Source organism: Bos mutus, chromosome 14, assembly GCF_027580195.1.
Source record: "Bos mutus isolate GX-2022 chromosome 14, NWIPB_WYAK_1.1, whole genome shotgun sequence".
Taxonomy (NCBI): Eukaryota; Metazoa; Chordata; class Mammalia; order Artiodactyla; family Bovidae; genus Bos; species Bos mutus.
In genome coordinates this window covers 2592608-2614334 of record NC_091630.1, presented here as the reverse complement: position 1 = coordinate 2614334, position 21727 = coordinate 2592608, and positions in this window count along the sequence as shown.

Genomic DNA, 21727 nt, shown 5'->3' with positions numbered 1-21727 from the left:
ATTCTCCAGGCAAGAGAACTAGAGTGGGTTGCCATTTCCTTCTCTGCATTGCAGGCAGACACTTCACCCTCTGAGCCACCAGGGAAGCCCAACTTTACATATGGACATCACCAAATAGTCAATACCAAAATCAGATTGATGGTATTCTTTTCAACCAAAGATGAAGAAGCTCTATATAGTAGCAAAAACAAGAACCGGAGCTGACTGACTCAGATTATCAGTTCCCTATAGCAAAATTCAGACTTAATCTAAAGAAAGTGGGGGAAACCACTAGGCAATTCAGATAAGATTTAAATTCCTTAGATTATTCAGTGGAAGTGATAAACAGATTCAAGGGATTAAATCTCATAGACAGAGTGCCTGAAGATCTATGGGCAGAAGTTCATAACATTGTACGGGAGGCAGTGACCGAAACCATCCCAAAGAAAAAGCAAAGTAAAAAGGCAATTTGGTTGTCTGAAGAGGCTTTACAAACAGCTGAGGAAAGGAGAGAAGCTGAAAGCAAAGGAGAAAAGAAAAGATATATCCAGCTGAATGCAGAGTTTCAGAGAAAAGTAAGGAAAAATAAGAAAGCCTTCTCCAATGGACAATGCAAAGAAATAGAGAAAAACAATAGGGTGGGACAGACCAAAGACATCTTCAAGAAAATTGGAGATATTAAAATAATATTTTATACGAGGATGTGCATGATAAGGGACAGAAGTGTGGAAAATACTTCCCTTTATTTGTGCTGTCTTCAATTTATTCCATCAATGTCTTATAGCTTTCAGTGTTCATATCTTTCCCCTATTTAACTAAACTTATTCTTGATATTTTATCTTTTTTAAATGTAGTTTAAGTGAGTTTGTTTTCTCAATGTCTCTGACAATTCATTATTAGTAGATAGAAATTCAACTGACTTTTGTTGTTGATTTTGTATCTGGCAACTTTACCGTTAATTGAAATTTTCTGAAAATGAAATGTAAATGTTATCACAAGTGTATAAATAAATAGATAGATAAATGCACTGATGGATGTGTTCATTAACTATAGGAGGGTAATTCTTTCACAATGTGTATGTATATTAAATGAACACAGTGTGCATGTTAAAAATCTTACAGTTTTATTTGTCAACTATAACTCAGTAAAACTGAATTTTTAAAAAGCAAAGAAGTAAAATAAGATTGGAAGTGCTTTGTGTGTTGGAAATGAAGGTAGCCACAGATAATTTAGATCTGCTACGAAAAAATTGTTGAGTGATGAGTCAGCCTTTTCATTAGGGAATTCAAAATAGAAATATTTTCTTCAGATTCTGCAGAAAAAGGAAAAGTGACTTCAGTCTCCTTCCTGTGACATATGCATGATAGTTGTCATTTGGAAGTTAGGAAGTGTATGGAGTGAGGGTATAACCATTCAATAGGCAGATTAATACTAAACTTCTCTAATTTCACAATGTTTATCTTTTATGCTTCTTGTGCTGAGGATCTTTATTTTATTTAAGATGCTTGCTCCTTGGAAAAAAGGTTATGACCAACTTAGACAGCATATTAAAAAGCAGAGACATTATTTTGCCAACAAAGGTCCATCTAGTCAAGTCTGTGGTTTTTCCAGTGGTCATCTATGGATGTGAGAGTTGGACTATGAAGAAAGCTGAGCACCGAAGAATTGATGCTTTTGAACTGTGGTGTTGGAGAAACCTTGAGAGTCCCTTGGGCTGCAAGGAGATCCAACCAGTCCATCCTAAAGGAAATCAGTCCTGGGTGTTCACTGGAAGGACTGATGCTGAAGCTGAAACTCCAATGCTTTGGCCATGTGATGAGAACTGACTCACTGGAAAAGACCCTGATATTAGGGAAGATTAAAGGTGGGAGGAGAAGGGAGTGACAGAGGATGAGATGGCTGGATGGCATCACCAACTCAATGGACATGAGTTTGAGTAAACTCTGGGATTTGGTGATGGACAGGGAAGCCTGGCATGCTGCAGTCCATGGTATCGCAAAGAGTCAGACACGACTGAGTGACTGAACTGAATTGAATTGAGAAAGAAATAAGGGATAGTAAACATGTGATTTCTTGGATTAAGTAATTTAGTTTATTATGCTTTAAAATCTTATGCTAGGTAGGTGGAAGAGACTCATGCTGGGAAAGATCTAAGGTAGGAGAAGGGCACGACAGAGAATGAAATGATTGGGTGCAGTCATCGGCTCAGTGAACATGAGTTTGACAAAACTCTGGGAGATGGTGAAGGACAGGGAAGCCTGATGTGCAAAGAGGGATTGCAAAGATTCAGGACCCGACTGAATGACTGAACAGCAACAAGGCAGATAGAAGTTATTCAATAAGTCATCATTGGCATCTCAAATATTCTTTTGAAAAAAATTAAAATGTTTTATTTAGTATGCAACATGCAAAGGTTAATGAAGACAATCATTTATTTTTAATTTTTAGTATATATGTATATATATATATGGATTTTTAATTTATCCTTCAAACTTTGTCAAAAATGAATGATTATTTCCTTTGCTTTGCCTGAAATTAATTTTTGCATTATTGTATGTTTCCAGTATAACACACACACGCAGATAAGCTTATGGGTCTCTTATTGTAGCATCAGTTGTGCTAGCAGTATGTACACTTTAAGAGATTATCGGCAGAAAGTCACTGGAAGAGTTATTTATGACTCCCAGTCTTTATTTACAGTATGTTGTGTGACCGTGTTGTCTACTTCTGGGGTTAACATATGGTGTATAGTTATTTCATCAAAATGATACCTGAGTATTTTTAGTCACATTTCCAAAATACTATTAAAAAATTGCTAACATTCAAAAAGTATTCATTTTCAAATTTAGAATTTCTTTCTTATAAAACCAACATCTTATTTTATTAGACTATACCAATTAACTTCAACTGATCTTTAATAAGACAAAAAAGAATAAAAGTATTACATAAAAAGTAAGACAAATTAAATTCTAAGCCTCTTTCAAAGTAAAAAAATGAGATAAAATCTTTTGTTACTGTTCAGTCACTAAGTCATGTACAACTTTTTGCAAGCCCATGGACTGCAGCATACCAGGCTCCCCTGTCCTTCACAATCTCCCAGACTTTGCTCAAATTCATTCCATTGAGTTGGTGATGCTATCCAACCATCTCATCCTCTGCTGCCCCCTTCTCCCATTTTCTTCCATCTTTCCCAACATCAGGGAGTTTTTAGTTGAATCAGGTCTTCCCCTCAGGTGTCCAAAGTATTAGAGCTTCAAGATAAAAGTAAAATGGTACAAAAGTAGACGTTTAAAATGTTTCAAAAGATTTTATTGTATCCTAGATATGAAAATGTTTTATCCATAGCCATCAACATCTCAATTTCATTTCAGAACTTTGGTAATACAATTAAGTTTATGGACATTTAAAATATTTTTCAGATTTAACAAAAATGGATGAAACTTCACTTTTCCCAAAAGATTAATTAACATCCTAACATCATTAGTTTCCCATCTATCTTGCCATTAGAGACCTTAACTTTCTTCAGTAATTCACTCTAAGCGTATTTTATTTATATTTTTTTTACCAAATTTTAATTTATTGAAATGCCACATGGAGGGGCAAGAGAGGTCTGATTTTAATTTCTTTCTACATTTTTTTTAAATTGGAGAATAATTGCTTTACAATATTGTGCTGGTTTTTGTCATGCATCAACATGAATCACCCACGGTATGCACATGCCCCCTCCTTCTTGAACCTCCCTCCCATCTCCCACCCCATCCCATCCCTCTAAGTTGTCAGAGCACTCAGTTAAGCTCCCTGTGTCAGAAGCAAACCCCCACCGGCTGTGTTATTAGATACAATGTATACCTTTCCATGCTGCTCTCCCCAGCCGCCTCCTTCCCTCACTGTGTGCACAGGTCTGTTCTCTATGCCTGTGTCTCCGTGGCTGCCCTGCAAATACGTTCATTAGTACCGTCTATCTAGAGCACATTTGCTGCTCCCTTGCTGAGTCTTGTCTGGCTCTTTGCTACCCCATGGACTGCAGCATGCCAAGCTCCCCTGTCCTTCACTCTTACCCAGAGTTTGCTCAAATTCAATGTCTGGTGAGTCGGTGATGCTATCTAACCATCTCATCCTCTGCTGCCCTTTTCTCCTTTTGCCTTTGATCGTTTCTAGCATCAGCATCTTTTCCAATGAGTCAGCTCTTCACATCAGATGGCCAAAGTATTGGAGCTTCAGCTTCAGCATGAGTTCTTCCAATAAATATTTTAAATATTTGTATATTTTTAATTGAAGGATAATTGCTTTGTAGTATTGTATTGGTTTCTACCAAACATCAACATGAATCAGCCATCGGTTTACAAATGTCCCCTTCCACTTGAACATCGCTCCCAATCTCTCCCCATCCCACCCCTCTAGGTGGTTACTGAGCCCTGGTTTGAGTTCCCCAGTCATACAGCTAATTCCTGTTTGCTATCTGTTTTATGTATAGTAATGCATGTTTCCATGTTACACTCTCCATACACAACCTCTCCCCAAGCCGTGTCCCCAGGTCTGTTCTCAGTGTCTGTGTCCCCATTGCTGCAAACAGTTTCAGCAGTGCCGTCTCTCTAGATTCCATATACATGTGTTAGTATGCAATAATTGTTTTTCTCTTTCTGACTTACTTCACTCTGTATAATAGTCTCTAGGTACATCCACCTCATTAGGACTGACTCAAATGCATTCTTTTCATGGCTGAGTAAGATTCCATTGTGTATACACCACAGCTTCTTTATCCATTCATCTGTTGACTGTCATCTAGGTTGTTTTCATGTCCTAGCTGTTGCAAATAAAGCTGTGATGAACACCAGATTACATGTTTCTTTCTCAGTGTTGCTTTCCTCAGGGTATATGCCTAGTAGTGGGATTGCTGGGTCATATGGTGGTTTTATTCCTAGTTTTTTTAAAGAATCTTGTAATGTTCTCTATAGTGGGTCTATCAATTTGCATTCTACCAGCAGGGCAGGAGGGTTCCCTTTTCTCCACACCCGCTCCAGCATTTATTGTTTGTAGATTTTTTGATGATTGCCATTCAGACCTGTGTGAGGTGATATCTCATTGCAGTTTTAATTTGCATTTCTCTATGTTGAGCATGCTCTATGTTGAGCATCTTTTCATGTGCTTAATAGCCTCTGTATGTTTTCTTTGGCGATATGTCTGTTAATGTCTAGCCCATTTTTGATTGGGTTGTTTGTTTTTCTGGCGTGGATTTGTCTGACCTGCTTGCATATCCTTGAAATTAATCCTTTATCATTTGTTTCATTTGCTATTATTTTTTTCCCGTTCTGAAGGTTGTCTTTTAACCTTGTTTATGGTTTCCTTTGCTGTGCAAAAGCTTTTAAGTCTAATTAAATTCCACTTGTTTATTTGTGTTTTTATACTCATTACTCTAGGAGGTGGGCCATAGAGGATCTTGCTGTAATTTATGTCATACAGTGTCCTGTCTATGTTTTCCTCTAGGAGTTTTGTACTTTCTTATCTTACATTTAGGTCTTTATCCATGTTGAGTTTATCTTTATGTATGGTGTTAGGAAGTGTTTCAATTTCATTCTTTTACAAATAGCTGTCCAGTTTTCCCAACACCACTTATTGAAGAGATTATCCTTGCCCCATGTTATATGTTTGTCTCTTTTATAAAAAATAAGTTATCCATAGGTGCATGGGTTTATCTCTGGACTTTCTATTTTGTTCCATTGGTCTATATTTTGGTTTTTGTTCCACTCCTCTTCCAACGAATATTAGGGGAATATTTATCTTTCTATTTCGGACTTACTTCATTCTGTACAATAGGCTTCAGGTTCATCCACCTCATTAGGACTGAGTCAAATGCCTCCTTTCATAACTGAGTAACATTCCATTGTATATATATACACACCACAGTTTCTGTATCCATTCATCCCTCAGTGGACATCTAGATTGCTTGCATGTCCTGCTTGTGTTAGTTGCTCAGCTGTGTCCAACTCTTTGTGACTCCATGGACAGTAGCCCACGGGCTCCTCTGTCCATGGAATTCTTCAGACAATAACATTGGAGTGGGTTGCCATTCCCTTCTCCAGGATATCTTCTCAATGCAGGGATTGAACCTGGGTCTCCTGCATTTCAGGGAGGTTCCTTGTCATCTGAGCCAACAGAGAAACTCTGCTTCCATGTCCTAGCTATTATAAAAAGTGCTGTAATGGACATGGTACTGTTTTAACAGTAAAAATTAACTTCAGCACAATATTTTTCTAGAGGAAACTGTGCAGGAAAATGGAATATATCTTGTCACAAAGGTAAAATATTTGTTTCTGGGTAGCTTTTGAACTGTAGTGTTGGAGAAGACTCTTGAGAGTCCTTGGACTGCAAGGAGGTCCATCCTAAAGGAGATCAGTCCTGGGTGTTCATTGGAAGGACTGATGCTGAAGCTGAAACCCCAGTACTTTGGCCACCTCATATGAAGAGTTGACTCATTGGAAAAGACTCTGATGCTGGGAGAGATTGGGGGCAGGAAGAGAAAGGGAAGACAGAGGATGAGATGGCTGGATGGCATCACTGACTCGATGGACATGAGTTTGGGTAAACTCCAGGAGTTGGTGATGGACAGGGAGGCCTGGCGTGCTGTGATTCATGGGATTGCAAAGAGTTGGACACGACTGAGTGACTGAACTGAGCTGAACTGAGTGAGATGCTAGATTCACATGGATTGGTAATTTGTACTATAATTCAAAGCTAACATCAATAATTAGTAAGTTCATTTAAGAATTGTCTACATTTTACATAGTAGATGACAGGAGGAAAAATAGGAAATAGAAAAGGTCATCATTAGACAACTCACATAAAAATAGATTTTTGGTGAGAGAATAATCCAAATTCCCAATAAGGTCAAATAGATTATTTTGAACACTGTTTGCTATAAAAATTTTACTTCTTGAGTACCTACTTTCTAAACCTATTTTTTTGTGAATTCTATAATCAACAAGCATACTTAGCAGATTTGGAAGAATTTCTACAATTACTTCTTTATTTCCAACTAAATCTCCTGCTGTATGTTTTGCCTAAATGAGATCAATCATGTACACCTAGATTTCAGAACTCTTTTTACCTATACTACAAATGTTGTGCATTTGTGTTGTCTTCATAACTTAACAGAACTAAAACATGCAGCCCTAATCAATTTCTCATGAAATATCCCTAAGATCATGCTATGTAGTACAACTTTAAAATACTCATTCTTCTGAAAACATTTCTCCTTGCATCTTTTCGATTTAAATATGTGTATTCAGATAACTGAAGTCTTCAAGTGTTTTTGTGAAATCTAGAGTCGTCCTTAACAGTTGGCAAAGAGAAATCTTTTTCCATCAGTTCAGTTCAATTCAGTGTCTCAGTCGTGTCCTATTCTTTGCAACTCCATGGACTGCAGCACATCAGACTCCCTGTCCATCACCAACTCCTGGAGCTTGCTCAAACTCATGTCCATTGATTTGGTGATCCATCCAACCACCTCATCCTCTGTCATCCCCTTCTCCTCCTTATCTTTTTCCATAACATCGGTTATTAAGGGCAGACTCATATTATATGCACATTAAGTTGCTTCAAGGAAAGTTATGACCAATCTAGATAGCATATTCAAAAGCAGAGACATTACTTTGCCAACAAAGGTCCATCTAGTCAAGGCTATGCTTTTTCCTGTGGTCATGTATGCATGTGAGAGTTGGACTATAAAGAAGGCCGAGCGCGGAAGAATTGATGCTTTTGAACTGTGGTGTTGGAGAAGACTCTTGAGAGTCCCTTGGACTGACTGCAAGGAGATCCAACCAGTCCATTCTGAAGGAGATCAGCCCTGGGATTTCTTTGGAGGGAATGATGCTGAAGCTGAAACTCCAGTTCTTTGGCCACCTCCTGTGAAGAGCTGACTCATTGGAAAAGACTCTGATGCTGGGAGGGATTGGGGGCAGAAGGAGAAGGGGACGCCAGAGGATGAGATGGCTGGATGGCATCACTGACTCGATGGACTTGAGTCTGAGTGAACTCCGGGAGTTTGTGATGGACAGGAAGGCCTGGCGTGCTGTGATTCATGGGGTCGCAAAGAGTCGGACATGACTGAATGACTGAACTGAACTGAACTGAAGTTGCTTCAGCCATTTTTGACTCTTTGCAACCCTATGGACTATAGCCAGCCAGGCTCCTCTGTCCAAGAGATACTCCAAGCAAGAATACTGCAGTGGGTTGACTCGTATTGTACATATATTTAATTCTGTATTTTTTTTTCTGTTAGGAATAAATGTTCACTGATTTTTTTTTTTTGTTGTTTTATTAAGGAAGGAAATTCTAGAATGATTTTCAAGTGTGTCCTTTAATAAAATATTGAGTTTAACACCCTACTCTGATGAAATATAAAGCTTAGCATTTATATTATCTCTATTTATTAAATGCAATATATTTGATCTAGTTGAATTAAAAATTGATCACAAATTTTTAAAAAAAGCTCAATTCATTTATTCTCAGTAATAAAAATTGCATTAAATCAATTCATGCTGGCATTCTTATATCTTTTTGAGAATACCTAATGGCTTGGTTGCAATCAAGTAAGGAAGGGCTTCCCCTTTGTCTCAGCTGTAAAGAATCTGCCTGCACCGCTGGAGCCGCGGGAGATGCACCTTTGATCCCTAGGTAGGGAAGATCCCCTGGAGGAGGGCGTGTGGCCCATTCCAGTCTTCTTGACTCACATGAACAGAGGAGCCTGTAGGGCTAGAGTCCGTGGGGTGCAAAAAGTCAGACAGGACTGAAGCGACTTAGTAAGCATGCCAGCAATCAAGCAAGGAAACAAAGATAACTATGCTAGGGATTTCCCATCACTGTGATGGAAAGTCACTCATTTATCATTTACCTGATAGGTATTTATCTTATCATTTGTGTCACATTCATAACTAGACTGTGTGAAATTACTACTTTTTTCCCATTCTTATTCCATGTTCTCAAATATATTCTATTAGTGAAGAAGACTCTAACTTTCTCTAGATTCACCAATATTTAAGTTGCCATTAGCAAGGTAACGGTATCAGCCAAAACAATATATTTCTCAAATTTTATATGTTTGAAATAATAAATATTTTGCATCTGATGTTAATAGAGAGCTGTTAACAGATGTATTGAATTGAGATGTGAAAATCAACTAAGATTAAATTACTGACAGTTAAACACCACATTTGAAAAACATGTTCATGACTAAAAATTTTATTCACACACAACAGATAATTTTAAATATTATAGTCATTAGAAATATTTATGTATTCTAACCTCAATGAGAAAAAAAATGCATTTAGTACAATCTTATTATGTGTCACACGTCCACCTGGCAAGAAGGATAATATTCCTAGGACACATTTCTTGATATAACTAACCTTATAATACTACTGATTAGGACTGAATATCTTCTTCTTATGTTTTGTAACATGGTATCAAATATCCACTCCTCAAAAAAGACATTTATTTTATTTGACATTCATTCTCCTTAGAGACTAAATGTCTTCGACATAAAATTCGCCACATTTCATCGTGACTGTCTAGGTTTTCCGTTGGAAATGCTCTATATTCTCTTCACACTCCGTGCCAGGTACCAGTTCATTGCCTCTTCGCTCCTAATTCACTCTGTACTACTTTCTCTCCAATAATGGACCGCTGCCATACGTGCACATAATGCGTCTTCCGCTGCGTCTTCCCTGCAGGACTCTGGCCGTGTGCAAGAGTAATGGAATAGGGGAAAGTTAAATACCCACATTTTGTAAAGGCTGTGAGACACTGGGTCAGAATGAACACTAATCCTGAGGGCCCAGGGTTCACAGAGGTCCATCAAGTTGAAATTTAGGGTGCCCTGATGGTACATACCTAGATATCTATCCACAGCTGGTCCATAGTTTCACTGTACATTTTCCCCCAGTTCCTGAAGCTGTAATTGAAATAGACATACTTAGTGATCCGAAGAATCCTCACATTGGCTTCTACAAGCTAAGTGAAAGCCCTTGAAAGCTTCCATGTATGAAGAAAGTAAACCAGGAGTAAGATCGCAGAGATTAAGTCCACATCAAAGACATAAAAGGAAAAGTGTGCTAATTTCTTTCTCTGTTCTATTTAACCCATCAATTTGACTGCTGTTCAAGTCAGCTGGATCTTAGAAGTTAGTGCAGACCATCAGAAACATTTTGGGTGATGATTCACATTGCAGCTCCGGCACAGGATATAGTCTGCAGTTCTGGTCCTTGGTATCCAGCTATGTGCCTTGCTAATGCCTTTTTTTTTTTTTTTTTTTACATACCGACTTGCAAAGACAACCTGAAGTGCTTTAACTCACAAGTGCCACAATATAACTCCACTGCTTATAATAACACTGCTGCCTTAAGACGACATAACTTCTTCTGCTTTCTAGTACAATATAGTCTCCAAAGATCTTAGTCATTTTGGTATCAGCAAAGCATCACACTGGTCCTCTATATTGAGGGCACTGAGATGATTTAGACATGATGAGCTGGGAATGCATGTACTTCATGACCTTAGTGAGAAATTTGGAAACTACAGGATGGAAGATGAATAACAGAAAAATTCAGGGGTCACTGTGTCAGAGAAACTTCTAAGGGCTTAAAGATACTGGGGATTAATTAAATACCCCTCTCAAAACAATGGGGTTTTCCACATGAAGTGAAAGTGAAAGTTGCTCCAGTCATGTCCAACTCTTTGAGACCTCATGGATTATACAGTCCTTGAAATTCTCCAGGCCAGAATACTGCAGTGGGTAGCTTTTCCCTTCTCCAGGGGATCTTACAACCCAGGGATCAAACCCAGGTCTCCCACATTGCAGGCAGATTCTTTACCAGCTGAGCCACCAGGGAAGCCCTGTGGTAAAGAATCCGCCTGTTAATGCAGGAGGCACAAGAGACACGGGTTGGATCCCAGGGTGGGGAAAATCCTCTGAAGTAGGAAATGGCAACATGCTCCAGCATTCTTGCCTGGAAAATTCAATGGACAGAGGAGCCTGGCCGGCTGCAGTCCACGGGGTTGCAGATTTGGACACAAACCGAGTGCACACATTCAAAGCAAAACACAAGTTGCTTCAGTTTGCCCGTCGAGCAAGTGAAAATAAGGCAAATCCTTAATGGGCCTCTTGTAATTTTGGAGATGACATAAACACTTGAGAGTATTACTTTGACCCCTATTCAGTCACCCAATTTGCAGTCTGGCGAACACCAACAGGAGGGTCATAGTGCAGACCTATATAATTTTGAAGCAAATCTATGCCCTCTTCTTTGGATAACTATTATTTTACAAAAAAAAAAATCTTCTGTTTAATATCAGGCCTTGTTAAGAATGGAAAGTCTGACCCTTAACCATCAAGTGATCGTGCAGCTTCCCGTCTTGAACTTGGTGCTGTCTGACCTGGTAGGCATAAGGTTGAGTAGGCACAGCTGCAATCAATCATCACAGGAAAGCAGGATGTAAGAGACCATGCTCGAGCCTGTCCAGAAGGAAGAAGCAAACTTATAAGAAAGTAGCTGAGACTTCTTATATAACAACTCTATTTTCATTGTCTTTCCTTCCACAAGCCATGTCTATGCCCTCTTTGCAACTAGTTGATTGTAGGAGAGAAATTTCTGAATCTTGTTTATAGATGAGAGTTCAAATTTGGAGGATATACATTAGAAAACTGAGTACCCAGAGAGGAGATTGCCCAATTACGGAGTCAGTGCCTCTCAGCTCCAAAAGGACATTTCAAGAGCCTCTGTCGTGGTAATGAACTAGATTCTGGCTCCTGAAACAATAAGTGGTTGATTAGTCTTGTAGGTGGGCTTCCCCAGTGTCTCAGTGGTAAATAATCTGGATCTACACCTGATCAATTTGGGCGTGAGTCTCAGCTTTGGGGAATGAGCCTTCCCTTTCAAGTTTGATTTTCTTGGGGACTCTCTGTCAGCTCTAGGGCAGCCTCTTGTATTGTCTTTACATGTTTATAGCTACTTTCTTATTGTAGTTTAATAATTCTTTATATTAAATTTCTCCCAATAATTGCTAGACTTCCCTGGTGGCTCAGATGGTAAAGCGTCTTGCTTACAATGCGGGAGACTTGGGTTCGGTCCCTGAGTCGGGAAGATCCTCTGGAGAAGCAAATGGCAACCCACTCCAGTACTCTTGCCTGGAAAATCCCATGGACGGAGAAGCATGGTGGGCTATAGTCCATGGGGTCGCAAAGAGTCGGACACGACCGAGCAACTTCACTTCGCTTTGCCTTTATTGAATCCAGTCTCATACATAATCATTTTATTAAAGACTGTTAGTAAGAAGAGACAGTAGTGCACCTACTGATCTTGCATGACTGCTCACGGCTCATGCCTCCTTCCTTTCTCTAGTACACACCGGCATGAAAGAAGCTTCTCATAGCCGGTAATTTTTCTAGATACATGATGATGAATGATCATATTTGTGTTGCTATCAACAAGATAAAAATGCCTTTGCTAAGGTCCCTAATCTCAGTTCCCTCTCTTTAAATCTATTTTCCGAAAATAAACTAGCACTCCTTTCTATTAACTGTTCCAAACGAATCTTAGAATTTTTAAATAATTAATTGTTCCCCAGGAGGTCGCAAAGAGTCGGCCTGAGACTGAGCGACTGAACTTCCTTAAAGGAGTCACCTCACACTATGAGGACATCAGCCTCCTGTCAATGTTATCTCTACTAGAATGAGAGGGCAGGTATCCTGTTCTTTCAGTTTGCATACACACGATCTAGGATTAGGTTTAAGATCTTTGCTCCTCTTATATAGCTCATCTGTATTTTCTGTCAAATCTTGTACAGGAGTACCTAGGCACTTCTCAACGTCGTTTTCATCCCTAAATGAAAATATGGGCTTGTGGATTCTCAGTGTGATTTAACCAATGAGAAGTAGGTATTTTAAATAGTCTTTTCAAAAAAATAATAATAACTATTAAGATAAATACTGTCTTTCAGAAGGTTAACTTCTCATGGACTTAAGAGTTTAGCCCCAAGGTAAAAAGAGCAATGACATAGTCAGAGCTGATGTATTTTTAATTTCTGACAAGAATTTGTCAGCTCAGCGTCACCAACTGACAAGCACACAGTAGGACCCCAAGGAAGAAGAAAAAGTATTTCAAGGTGAGCAGTGTGTGTACAGTGATCGGAGGTCTCTGCACGGTGGTCCCATTAAACACCGACTCCCTCGGTGGGAAATGAAGTGGTTGTTCTAAGCATCTTTGAGCTCCTGACAACTGAACACTGATTGAAGTAGAGAAGGAAGTAACTTTCTTAGTGTGTCTGGGTTTCACTTTGCATGCAAGAAGGTGTTTCTGGACCAAACTCATCTCACGTATGGGAAGAAAATCAGCATTATACTGGGTTATTGTCAAGGGTAAACATTTGACACAAGTCATTTTCTTTGTAACTTAAGTGGCAGTTCCTTTGCCCCATAAGCATAGCTTCTATCTTCTTTCTATGAACGGAAATTCAGTTTAGGAAGTTATCCTAAAATGAGTTAAGCAAAAAGCCAAAATTTGGCAAGCTAAAACAGATACTGGAAAACCTGAGATCATTTTGTTTAAATGCAAGTTTCATAAAGCAAGAAAAGAATATGTAGCGGAGATCACAATAGAGCAAAATATGGAAATAGCCACAGTTTAAATTATTAAAATCTAAGTAATTTAACATTTAGAGACTTTTAAAAGTCAGTGGTGAGTCTTTTATTATATTTCAAAATTTAAAATAAATAAAAACATTTAAAATATTAATTATTAATATATTAAAAACCACCAACAGAATTTGTTGTGTAAAGCAGTGATTTAGGGTGCATTTAGGGCTTCCCCTGTGGCTCAGAGGGTAAAGAATCTTCCTGTGATGCAGGAGACTCAGGTTCGATCCCTGGGTCAAGAAGATTCCCTGGAAAAGAGAATGGCCACCCACTCCAGTATTCTTGCCTGGAGAATTCCATGTGCAGAGGAACTTGATGAGCTCCAATCCGTGGGTCTCAAAGAGCCAGACACCCTGAGAGACTAACACTTTCACTTTCGGGGTGTGTTCTGGGTATTTTCTTGCACTGAGGAAAATTGTGGAACATAGACTTCTCCCCGCTCAGTATTCTGATTCATCTGATTACTTCTCTTAACTTTTAGGGTAAGACTCACTGCTACCAGACTGTTTAACACTTGCAATAAGTAGTAAGCCTTAATCACTGCTAACCTATTGATTCTGATTAATCCTGTAGTGATTAAAATGCATTAAGTGATCTTTAATGCATTGAGTTCTTGAATTTCTAATGTAAATTGAAATCCCAAAAACTTAAACAGAATGATATGTGAACTCATTTCAGATATTCTGCAAAGGGTTTTAGTAGTCTCTGCTTTTTTTGCTTCTTGGCAAACATCAATCTGTGGGTGTAATATTAAATTTCAAAAGCCTGCATGTCAATCTTTTATAAAAGACTGCTATTTTATATGTATGCTTAAAAGACATTTAAATATGTAACTGAAGATTTATATTTAACAAGACACAAGACTATCTGTTTAAGAAAAATTTGTAGAGCAGTTTAGAGATTTCCTGTATTCTCCCTTCCCCTACACATGCAGTGTCCCCCGTTTGCAACATCCCACCAGAGTGGTGTATAAAGACAATTGTTGAACTTGTACTGACACATACGAATCACTCAAAGTCCATAATTTCCATGAGTTCACTCTTAGTATTGTACATTCTATGGATTTGGAAAAAATGTTTAATGACACATATCCTCAATCGTTACGGTATCATGCAGAGTATTTTAACTTTCCCCCGAATACCCTGTGTCCTGCCCTTTTCTCCACCCCCACCACCACCAACTCCTTGCAAGCACTGATCATTTCCTGTCTCTACTGTTGTGACTTTTCTAAAATATTATAGAGCTGGCATTCCACAGTACGCAGCATCTGCAGACTCACTTTTCTTTCCCCTCGCGATATGCATTTAAAGTTTTCCCCAGGACTTCTCATGGCTTGATAGCTTATTTCTTTTCAGCACCTACTAATATTCAATTGATTGGATGTATCACTCTCATGAATCTCTTCAGCTACTGAAGGACATCTTGGCTGCTTCTGAGTTTTGGCAAACATAAATAAAGCTGCTATAAAATTCTCGCAGCAGGTTTTTGTGTGGAACTTAATTTTCAAATGCTCTGGATAAATATCAAGGAGAGCAGTTGCTGTACCGTGTAGTAAGAGGATGTCTACTCTTGGGGGAAACCACAAAACAGTTTCCCAACGTGTCTGTCTGTACCTTTTTGTATTCCCACCAGCAACGACGTTCCTGTTGCTCCACGTCGTCGCCATGTTGTCCGTGATCTGGATTTCGGCCCTAACAGGTGTGCAGTGGCATCTCGTCATTGTTTTAATGTGCATTTCCCTTATGACAACTGATGTGAAACATCTATTCATTTGCTTACTTTTCATCTTCATAGCTTGTCTCCTGAGATGACTGTTAAGGTCTTAGGTCCATTTCTTAATAACATAGTCTGTTTTTCTTATTCTTGAATTTTAACCCCTTTGTTTTGGTATATTTTGAGGAACAGTCCTGTATCAGATGTATGTTTTGCAAGTATTTTCTCTTACTCTGTGGCTGGTCTCATTCTCCTGACATTGTATTTCAGGGATCAGAACTTCTTGATGTTGATGAAGTCTATTATTTCTTTCACAGATCATGCCTTTGATGTTGTATCTAAAGTCATCATCATTCCCAAGGTCATCTAAGTTTTTTCCTATGTATCTTGCAGAAGTTGTATAGTTTTGCATTTTATACAAGACTGTTTCTTTCCTAGACACTTTCTCACTAATAATATCATCAGTTTACATGAAGGTGTTCATGAACATGAATAACATATATTTTTAAAAACCTAAACACAATTTAATAATGGTTTGACCATGTTCATGAACTCACCACACGTATTTGTAAGTTTAATATTCATATCAGGAAAAATTATCTTATGTTTGTAGAAAATGAACTTATTTCAAGCTTGCTGCTGCTGCTGCCGCTAAGTCGCATCAGTTATGTCTGACTCTGTGCGACCCCATAGACGGCAGCCCACCAGGCTCCCCCATCCCTGGGATTCTCCAGACAAGAACACTGGAGTGGGTTGCCATTTCCTTCTCCAATGCAGGAAAGTGAAAAGTAAAAGTGAAGTCACTCAGTCGTGTCTGACTTTTAGTGACCCCATGGACAGCAGCCTACCAGGCTCCTCTGTCCATAGGATTTTCCAGGCTGGCAAGAGTACTGGAGTGGGGTGCCATTGCCTTCTCCTATTTCAAGCTTAAATGTACTTAAACATAAAAATAGAACAATGCTTATAATTCTCAAAAGATACACTTAACATGCATATTTTAACTGAGACAAAAAGCTAATTTAAATGATCACAAATTAAACATTTTAGTTAGGCATTTTCATTGAAAATTATATTATGTATAGTTCTCAGATCTCCAGAATACCCAGAGCTCCATGTCAAAACTAATTAGATTATAATGACACAATTGAGATTGTTAACTTAATTGGTTGATTGTTTGGAAATTAAATCTTTTAAAAAATATTTCCTGAAGCTTTTTGCATATTTTTAATATATCATTAATATTTTAATAGTTTATTTCATTAAAAGAGAAGTGACATTTTAATGTGCAATGTTGATGTGTACAAATAAGTCTAAAGTGGTTATTTTATAAATGCAATCATTCTCTTATACAGAGAAAAGGTACTGAACGTAATGAATTGTGATGAAGTTAGAATTTAAATTAGAATCAACATAAAATACAGAACAGAAGCAAATGTAGGGAAAGTAAAATCTTTCAGGTTCCAGATATCATAGCCTAATTTAGATGTATTAATATACACATGAAAACAATATATAATTTTTCCAAAACATTTAATTTTGAGCTAATTTTTTACAAAGTTGCATAAATAGCAGTTTCCATATATTTCTCATTATTTTCTCGTAATAACTATGAGTTTTTAAAGTAAATATATAATTATAAAAAACAAGAAGTAATATTAGTACAATATTATTGACTAAATTATATAACCCGTACTAGCTTTACTATTTTTCCTACTAATATCTTTCTGTCCCAGGTGTCTACTAAGGATTCCACATTGCATTTCGTTGTGATTTCTCCTTAATCTTTTCCAGATCATAGCATTTCCTTAGTCTTTCATTGTCGTCTGCGATCCTGAAACTTGGCAGGAGCACTGAGTTATTTCTAAAGTGTTCTCAACTTGGATTTGTCTAATATTTTTCCATGATTGGGATAAGAAAGCTGTACATTTCAGATGGGAATATCACAAAAAATTGCATTGTGCTTATCTCAGTATATCATAGCCTGGAGTTCATGATGTCAATATGTATGTCTTGTTACTGGAGATATCATATTGATTATACAGTTAACTTTATGTCCACTGGGTTACTCAACTATAAGGTTACCACTTTGGCTTTTGCATTTAATAAATACCATAATATCATATCATAAATATCATAAATAATGTATTTGATAACATGAATATTGTTTTGTCCTCAGACCTTTGCCTGCATGAAGCAATCTGTTTTCTTCATTCAGTTGCTCATTGAGGATGTCCAGAGTCACAGTTTCTATGGTCATGTTTCTCGTATTGCTTTAAAACTTTTTAACTCGAGAGTGTGTCATATCTTACATTTGCACTCTGACTACTCATGCAGCCACCAAATCTCATCTTAATATATATAAATAATTAAATAAAACATGTACATGCATACTTAGTCAATATTTTGGAAATTTTATATTTAAAACATATTTTAAAAACATCCTGGATGGAAAGTATAAGCAGATGAATTAATTTTCAGATAATGTTGGTATTAAATGCTACCTATTGTGATTTTAGTAATATCACTTGTATTTAGAAAGATTTAATATCTTACACTGCTAAGAGGGGATATTAATAGCTATTTTGTACATTTGTGTATATGTAAGGACTAAATAAAATATTCAAATAAATTGTTCATGTAATTATTTTTCAACAAAGCAAAACTCATTCAACTCACTATTTTCTTGGATATGACATATTTTTGAGTATAAACGTATCTGTAACTGTGTGCACTGGGCTTGGGCCAATGTGATGTGAAATGTTTCGTTTCAGTTTTTAAGTTTCTCAGCTCTTCTCTAAGCTTCACATGCATTTATCCTTTTCAGTTTCCTTTATCCTCTCATTCTTCTGGTACCCAGGGAATGTTGCTGGCATAATTTATCTTTTCCACTTTCAATTCAGAATCCAAAGTTTCATTTATTCTAATTACCTTTCCCAATATATATAGAATAAGCTGCCATTCTTTCTCCTCCCAAAACTCTGTCTTCTTTCTAATAGTAATTCTGTATTAATATAGAAAGACATTTGGAAAACATACTTTGGCAATATCTAAAGCATGGCTCACATGGAAAATTTGTACACATAGATATCTTTAGTTTTTATAAGTGATTGTTATCAAGTAGAGGTCAGAGATGCAGAAGTGTACAGGCAAATATGCTATTACTTTTCACAATTTTTTTCATAGTGTAAAACACATTTAACTGTGCTTTGACATTTTAATGTAGTACAAATAATTTTATAGTTAATTGGCATTCTATTTCTGCTATCTGCTTTTAAAATCTAAAAGCTTTATCCATTATACCTATTTTTATTAATTTTATGATTCCTCTATTTTTCTAGGTACTTTTGTGCCAAGTTGACAGCAGCTATTATTAAGATGTCACACCTCACTAAAAAGTTATTCAATAAGCCAAGAAATTTGTTCTGCTTTTCCACTCATTGATTTGCACTCACTAGACATCTTTGAATGCTAGGTTTTAGCCCTTATTGCATAAAGTGAAGTTGCTCAGTCATGCCCGACTCTTTGTGACCCCATGGATAGTAGCCTGCACCAAGCTCCTCCGTCCATGGGATTTTCAAGGCAAGAGTACTGGAGTGGGTTGCCATTTCATTTCCTTCTCCAGGGACTCTTCCCAACCCCGGAATCGAATCCAGGTCTCCTATTGCATAAAGAAGTCTTTAAAACTCAACAATATCCCCTCTCATTTTATTGCACAATGTAAAACAGCAGCGAAAATAATTATTATAAATATATTTACATATAATTCTAATCAACTGAGCAGCAGCCTGCTGCGCTAATTATTTTTGGTACATGAAGACTGCATTTTCCTAATTAAACATTTTTTCTTAGTATTTTTTATATTTAAATATTCACTGATCATGACAAGTATTATTAGAATTTACTTTGTCATTTCTAAAACTTACATTTAAAGTAAAAATGTAATTTTTCTTTCTACAACAACCAGAAATAATATGTATGAGAAAATATAATACTGGACAAGGATGATATAAACATTTGGGTCAGATTAAGGTCATTATAAATTCATGTTAAATTTTACATGATTCTGAATTCTAAGATGTGACAAACGGATAACATGTAATTCTAGACATAATATAAGATAATAATTTAAAATTTTTATCATCAGTTTAAAAAATATTTTTGAAAGTATTTGTTTATGTGTTAAGAATTCAACCCTGAAATAAAAATTTTGTTTAACTAGTTTACATATCTGCTTTTTTGTCAGTAGCAAATTATTTTGATTGCTATTACTTTGTAATGTAATTTGAAATTGAGACTTGATATATATAATATCTCAGTTTCCATTCTTCTTTCCCTAGATCATTTGATTACTAGAGCTGTCTTGTGGTTTCATATAAACTTTGGGATTGTTTGTTCTACTTTTTAAAAAATGTCGTTGTAAGTTTTGATAGAGAAATGATCAATCTCTTTACCACTTTAGGTATCATATATAGTTTAACAGTATTACTTCTTCCAGCCCATGAAAATCCATCTTCCCGACTATTTGCATCTCCTATTGCTTTTATCAGTTTTTCATGATAAAAGAAAAACTTTTCCAGTTAAGATCTTTTACCACCTTGGTTAAATTTATTCCTGAGCATTTTCTTCATTTTAATACTTTATAAATTGAAATTTCATTATTTAGTTTTCAGATTGTTTGTTTTTGATGTAAACGCAATGCAGTTACTCAGTCATGTCAGACTCTTTGCAACGCTATGGACTGTAACCTGGCAGGCTCTTCTCTCCATGGAATTCTCTAGGCAAGAATACTGTAATGGATAACCATTCCTTTCTCCAGGATATCTTCCCAAACCAGAGATCAAACCTGGATCTCCCACATCACAGGCAATTTATTTACCATCTGAACCACCAGGGAAGCCCTTTGACATAAATATGCATTTACTAGTTCTAACTTGTTTTGTTTGTTTCTTTGTGGTATATTCAGGGTTTTCTACACATAAGATGGTGTCCTCTGAAGAGAGAAATTTCCTCCTCCAATTTGGTGCCTTTTATATATTTTTCTTTTCTGATTGCTTTTGTTCGTAATTTCAATACAATGTTTGATGAAAGTGGAGAGAATGGATATCCTTGCCTTGCACTATAGTTTATAAAGAAAGCTTTCAAATTTCCTTATTGATTATGATTTTAGCTGTGGGCTCCTCATAGCCTTTGTTCTTTGTTGCATTTTCTTTGCATGAAATGTTCCCTTTGTATCTCCAATTTTCTTGAAGAGATCCCTAGTCTTTCCCACTTTATTGCTTTTCTCTATTTCTTTGCATTGCCTTAATAAGACTTTGTATCCCTCCTTGCTATTCTCTGGAACTCTGCATTTAGTTGGTATATCTTTCCCTTTCTCCTTTGCCTTTTGCTTCTCTTCTTATCTCAGGGATCTGTAAGGCCTCCTCAGACAGCCATTTTGCCTCTTGCATTTCTTTCTTTGGGGGATGTTTTTGATCATCACTGCCCCCTGTACAACCTCATGAAGCTCTGTCCATAGTTCTTCAGGCACTCTGTCTATCAGATCTAATTCCTTCATTCTATTTGTCACTTCTACTGAACAACTATAAGGAATTTGATTTAAGTCATACCTGAATGCCAAAGAATGCTCAAACTAACACACAATTGCACTCATCTCACATGCTAGTAAAGTAATGCTCAAAATTCTCCAAGCCAGGCTTCACCAATACATGAACAGTGAACTTCCAGATGTTCAAGCTGGTTTTAGAAAAGTCAGAGGAATCAGAGATCAAATTGCCAACATCCACTGGATCATGGAAAAAGTAACAGAGTTCCAGAAAAACATCTATTTCTGCTTTATTGACTATGCCAAAGCCTTTGACTGTGTGGATCACAATAAACTGTGGAAAATTCTGAAAGAGATGGGAATACCAGACCACCTGACCTGCCTCTTGAGAAATTTGTATGCAGGTCAGGAAGCAACAGTTAGAACTGGACATGGAACAGACTGGTTCCAAATAGGAAAAGAGGTACGTCAAGGCTGTCAAGGCTGTATATTGTCACCCTGCTGATTTAACTTATATGCAGAGTACATCATGAGAAACGCTGGGCTGGAAGAAGCACAAGCTGCAATCAAGATTGCCGGGAGAAATATCAGTAACCTCAGATATGCAGATGAAACCACCCTTATGACAGAAAGTGAAGAGGAACTAAAAAGCCTGATGAAAGTGAAAGAGGAGACTGAAAAAGTTGGCTTAAAGCTCAACATTTGGAAAACGAAGATCTTGGCATCTGGTTCCATCAGTTCATGGGAAATAGATGGGGAAACAGTGGAAACAGTGGCAGACTTTATTTTGGGGGGCTCCAAAATCA